The 6,384-nt window shown below is 43.9% G+C and overlaps 1 protein-coding gene across 1 annotated transcript in view; it reads left to right on the top strand.

Moving 5' to 3' along the window:
* Positions 1 to 6,384, top strand: part of LOC113015885 (NACHT, LRR and PYD domains-containing protein 3-like) — a 525,401-nt gene that overhangs the window by 297,304 nt on the left and 221,713 nt on the right. The gene's annotated exons all lie outside the window — the stretch shown is intronic.

The raw sequence follows: 6,384 nt of genomic DNA on the forward strand, positions 1-6,384 counted from the left end.
GCATTTTGGATCAGCTGAAGGCTTTTCAGCGAGTTTTTAGGACATCCTGATAATAATGAATTACAGTAGTCCAGCCTGGAAGTAATAAATGCATGAACTAGTTTTTCAGCGTCACTCTGAGACAGGATATTTCTAACTTTAGAGATGTTGCACAAATGGAAGAAAGCAGTCTTACCTATTTGTTTAATATGTGCGTTGAAGGACATGTCCTGGTCAAACATGACTCCAAGGTTCCTCACCGCGTTACTGGAGGCCAAGGTAATGCCATCCAGAGTAAGAATCTGGTTAGAGACCATATTTCTAAGATTTTCAGGGCCGAGTACAATAACCTCAGTTTTATCTGAATTAAGAAGCAGAAAGTTAGCGGCCATCCAGGTCTTTATGTCTTTAAGACATTCCTGCAGTTTAACTAATTGGTGTGTGTTATCTGGCTTCATGGACAGATAGAGCTGGGTGTCATCTGCATAGCAGTGAAAATGTATGCTATGTCTTTTAATGATGCTGCCTAAGGGAAGCATGTATAATGTAAACAGAATTGGTCCTAGCACTGAACCCTGTGGAACTCCATAATTAACCTCAGTGTGTGAAGAAGAAGAAGACAATCGACCTCTGTTGGGGTAGCGTTCAGATAGCTGCTCTGCTCTGTGTTGGTACAGGGCATTGGAGATGATAACAGTGGGTGGATTATATTCTTAAACTTAGCTACAGCGCTTTCAGAAAGACATCTACTTTGATAAAGTCTACTCTTTACCGCTGTGTAATCAATTATTGTAAATGTAAATGTTATCAGGAAATGATCAGACAGGAGAGGGTTTTCAGGAAACACTGTTAAATGTTCAGTTTCTATGCATATGTTAAAACAAGATCTAGAGTGTGATTAAAGTGGTGGGTGGGTTCTTTTACATTTTGAGAGAAGCCAATTGAGTCTAATAACAGATTAAATGCCATGTTGAGGCTGTCATTTTTAGCATCTACATGGATGTTAAAATCACCCACAATAATTATTTTATCTGAGCTCAGAACTAAATCAGATTAAAAGTCTGTACAAAAACACAAATACTTGCCAGTATTTGTTGCTCTGAGAGAAACTTCATCCATTTGCTTCCACTTATCCTTTTCAAGGCGCTGGAGCCTATCCCAGCTGTCATAGAGCGAGAGGCAAGGTACACCCTGGAAAGGTTGCTAGTGTGTCACTAACACACAGAGACAGACAACCATTCACACACAATCAATTAACCCATCCCTACAAACTGCATGTCTCTGGAGTACCCAGAAGGAACCCACGCAAACATGAGGAGAACATGCAAACTCCACGCAGACAGGCTCTGGCCTGATGGTGGAATTGAACTCAGGACCTGCTTGCTGTGCAGCAACAGTGCTAACCACTGTGCCACTGTGCTGACGAACTTTGCACTTGAAATGATCACCATTTGAAAAAATGTTACCCCCAGCACAGTTTATGGGCATCTGCACCAAAAGATGCTCTTCTAGTTAAAATGGTAAATGGACTGATTCTTGTACAGCGCTTTTTACTCAAAGCGCTCTATGCAACATGCCTCATTCACCCAATCACACCCACTCATACAAGCACTTCTAAACCCAAGTGCAAACTAATCTACATTCACACACATTCACACATGAACGCATCAGAGTATGAATGTGAGTATGAATCAGTTCTGACTCACTTTAATCAGTGTTATAAGTGATGCATATGTTACTGTACATGTTTAACTGTTTGTATATGTAAGTGTTGAGTTCCACCTTGTGCTCTGGCCTTTTTGCTTGTTGTTCTCTGCACTTGGGTGATCTTTACACTCCTGGAGTTGCTGCTGCACCCTCCACCTCCACTATTTCTGTGGCTCTGCCCCCTCCACCTTCTGCCTACCTCTTCTGCTCCATCCCCACAGCTTCCCCACAGGAGACATCACAGGAGACATCACAGGAGACATCTCCTGCATCCTTCTGAGCGACCCTGAACATTCCCTGACCCCTTCAGGGGGAGTGAGAAAGAGCCAAGGCTGAGACATGGATCAGTGTCCTGTGGGCCAGTGAGGGGCAGCAGCCTTATTAAGGTGGCTGTGAAGTTCCAAAGGAGCTGCATCCTGTATCCTTCTCTTCCATGTCGATGTTTAGCATTTATCTTTATCACATCTTAATTTGAGGAAATTGTCTCGTTTAAAGCTGAGTAAACCCAAAACATTTAACTTAATCACCTTGTCAAATGACAACATTTCTTATATAAACATTTAAAAATTGGTTATATTCTTGTCTGATAACAGTAATAAACTCTGCTGGCTTCTCACAGTTCTGGGTCTTTCTGATGGTTTATGTTTTGAGTCCTTTGTACTGTGTTTGTTATTTCCCTGTGGTTTCAGTTCTGGTTATCACAGGTTTAGTTCTTAGGTTTTATAATGTGGCTTCCCTGTGTTCCATGCTGTGTCTACTGCGCCTTTCTGTCCCATGTTTCAGCTTCCTATGTTCTGTCTCCCCAGTTGCTGCTCAGTTTGCATGTCTAGAGTTCAGTCAGTGTGTTTCCTGTTTTACTTTGAAGGTAGTTCAGTCTAGTTTTGCTTCCCTCGTCTCGTCCAGCCTGATCACGCCCAGCTGTGCTCTCCTTCTGTGTCTCATCCCTGTATTTAAGCCCTGTGTTTCTCTTTGTCAGTGTCGTAGTCTCCCTCATGGCTGTGTTTCCCTGTGTCCCAGTTTAGTTTGATGTTTTTGTGCCGTTCTGCAATAAAGCAGCTTTTTGAGTTTAATTCCTGTGTGGTGAGTTTTGTTTTTGCGTTTTTCTCCTGCCTGCACACAGCCCAAACATGACATGGCTCGTTTCTTTTCCCTCTTTTTTTAAAAAACATTAACACATAAATGAGAGTGTGTTTTGAAACAAACTGTCACATTCTCCTTTATTAAATGTATCTGTGTATGTATTCTGCCATGTTTAGTGTGTTTAAAGAGTTCAAAAAAGGTTACACGTTAGCAGGAAACAGGAAGTAGGTTAAATAGCACAAATTCAACACACAAGAAATAAAAACGAACAGAAATCAGGCGAAAAATCTTCCTTTTTCTATTGATTTTAACTTGAAGTGCTGAATCAGTTATGTTGGTAGTTCAATTCACTTCAAACTGTATCACGCCAAAGGAAATGAAATGATGGTCTTTTTAAGGCGCTTCATACTGTAAGGTAACAACTTTATGTATTACTGTGAGTTTGTTGCCTCAGTATTAAAAGAAAACCCAACAGACGAACCCCTCTGAGCGAGCACATGGCGACAGTGGGAAGGAAAAACTCTCTTTTGACAGGAACAAACCTTCAGCAGAACCAGGGAGGGGCGGGGCCATCTGCTGCAACCTGTCATGGTTTTCAGAAATGACTCGATTAAAGAGCTATTATGATTTCTAACCAGCCAATTTAAAGTCTCTAATTAGTTTTATAAACATGTTTTGAGTCTATATCAAGATCTCCCTACATTACAGAAACCTTATTTCGTTTCCTGGTGAACATTCGGCCTGTAAATGCGAAAAAACAAGGTATGGGACTTTTTAGATGGTTTGGCTGCCTCGTCTATGAAAATGTTACGATTGTGATGCTGTGGTCTGGACAATCCAATTCCATGAATTCCAGAATACTTTTTGCATGTTTCCACCTTTTACAGAGGGCTTTGAAAATCCCCTTGTGGGAGTTTTTGAACTTCTCTAAGGTGATTTTATAAGATTCATCGTGAGTTCAGCACAGATTTGGGTTGTTGGTGATGGCAGAAACTGTCCTGACTAATAACCTGGCCTGACTTTTTTACAACCCGCATAACAAGTTCTTCCAGACAGTTTCCCACCAAAAATCAGTATTTTTGCAGTTCTAGTTGATAGATATTAAATTGGTTAACCCTTTGTTCACAATGACTGATCCCCCATTTTTGATGTTTTGTGCTGTGACTTCTGTAGAGGTTGCTGTGTCATCACTGCTGACAGGGTCTGGATTACTCGAGGCAGTCTTGTTGTCTTCTTTTGCTTTTGGGTGGATATTTATGGGAATCAGGCTCCAATCGTTAAAGCAAGGTAATTTCCTCATGTTGTTATATTTTCGGGGCATATGTCCCTTGCAGTGACAGGTTTTAGCAGGGAGGGCCACTGGTTTATGGGGGGTTGTTTCCTGGGCAGGCCTCAGTGCTACACCTGCCAAATCCGAGCACAGGTCCAACATGTTGCATATTGAATCTATGTTTTTTTCTTTGCCTGTCCCATTTGGTTCTTTAGCCGTCAGAATTGTTGTCTGAGGACCAACAAGGATACCCAATGGATTTACTTTGCCAAATGGATCATCGTGGCATTGTCGTATTGGTCCATTTGATCGACCTTTGTTTTTATTATTTATTATATTTTATTTTCAGTTGTTACAGACGGGACAGACATGAGTGAGGGATAGGAAAGGGAGAGAGAAAGAGGAAGGAAAAGAAAAACAGAAGGGGAGAGGGACAGTGAGAGAGGGGGGGGAGAAAGAAAAATCTCCTGGATCACCTGTTGAGAGAAGAAGAATAGAAAACAAGCAAAAAACAAACAAAACCAAAGCAACATACTAAACACAACACCATTGCATTAATCTAGCTAAGTGTAAACAGCAGTAAATACTAAATATTCAATGTTGTTGTGCAGCACGCAGGACCGACAGCGCACAATGTGCTTTGAAGTAGCAGCCAAGAAAGGTGTAATTTAAGTCTACGAGCAGTGAACACCCGTGTGCACACCTGTGGATCAGCGCGCTTGTATTCAAATGGTTTCCACATGTAATGGTCTGAGAGGGTGTAGCGAGCCATAGCCCCGTCCCCCAGGGCATGAAGCAGGCATGGAGGAGATCCAGGCCCCAGACATCCAGAGGCCCCAGAGTGCGAGAGCCCAAGGAGGACCACCAGAGGGGCATCCGTGCCACCCTCATGGGAAGGGCTGAGGATCCCCAGACGAGGCGTCACCCAGTAGCCACTGAGCAGAAGCTAGAGGGGGCTGCAGTGGCGTGCCCGCCGGCTCTGCCGGCAGTCAGCTGTGCCAGAGTGAACCGAGCCGCAGGCCCAGAGGCTGGAGGGCCCCCTGCACCCCGGAAGAGGCCTGACCGAGCAACAGGCGCCAGGCCCCGCCAGGTAGCCACCGGGAGTGAGCTGGTAAATACCTGAGCGCCCAGCCCTGGACACCAAGAACCACCAACGCACCGACCCCTGAGGGCATCAGTCACCAGCAGGGAGTGTGGTGAGGGGAGACAGGCCTTGGAGGGCCTGGGAGTTCCCAGAGAGGTGGAGTCTAAGACCCGACCTGACATACAGACACAGACAAACAGGCACACACAGACACAAACATGCGTTCCCACCCTCATGCACACATATACAAACACTCAGCACTCACCCAACGTAAGGATTGACATAAATGGACATGTACACACAATCACACTCCCCAAACATACTCTATACCCCGGGTCCAGGTACCCTCGCCCCCAGAGGGGGAAACAGCACCCAGACCCAAGAGATGTTACCCTTCCCCCCGGGGTGGAGGCAAGCAGACCGTCCCAGGGTCCGCAGCAGCAGGGAGGCCAATCGGACAGCCAACATCTCCTCCCAGCCCCCCCGCCCCGATGGCTAGCAGAGAACAGGTGTGTGTGCATATTGAATCTATAGAGGGTATAGATCTGGGTGAGCTGCCTGAAATTTCTGCCACTGTTCTTTAGTAATGTAGTTTTTGTAACGTTCAGGAACGTTCAGCCTCACAGTGTTTGCTGTGGCATTTATCAGATGACTCGTGGCTGTGTTATCTTTATGTTTGAATTTGTATTTCTTAGTTGAGAATTTACAGTCACTTTGTTGAAGGGTTTGAACTTCTGTTCATAGCTATATATGCTCTTCTAAAGGCGTTTTGCCTTGCCTATATGAGATTACAGGCTCCGCCCTCTCTTTTCAGTTTACCACATCTATTCTGTGACGTCACCCTGTATTTTCAATGATGAGCTCATTACCATTACCTCTGGAGAACTCCAAGACATGTTGAGGAGGTCATTTAGGCTTTTAAATCAGCTGTGATGGATCAAGGACACATCTGGAGTTCGACACCCCTGGACTAAACCATTTTACTAAATAAATATATACAAACATTTTAAACCACAACAATTAATCATCTTGTGTGCAAATGTTATTGATGTGCAACTCTAAGCTTAAAGTGTGACGCTAAACAAAGTGCTAGTTAAAGTGCTTTTAATAAAGTGCCAGGATGCTCCTAAAGTGCTGTTATAATACAAATGATAAGGGAGTCCACTTCCTTACAATATAGATATAGATATATACACACCTGCTCAAAAACACTTGAGCCTGTTAAAGTGGCTGAGAGTGTGAATATGAACTGAGTGAGTTGGTG

This window comes from Astatotilapia calliptera, chromosome 3 (genome assembly GCF_900246225.1).
Source record: "Astatotilapia calliptera chromosome 3, fAstCal1.2, whole genome shotgun sequence".
Lineage (NCBI taxonomy): Eukaryota > Metazoa > Chordata > Actinopteri > Cichliformes > Cichlidae > Astatotilapia > Astatotilapia calliptera.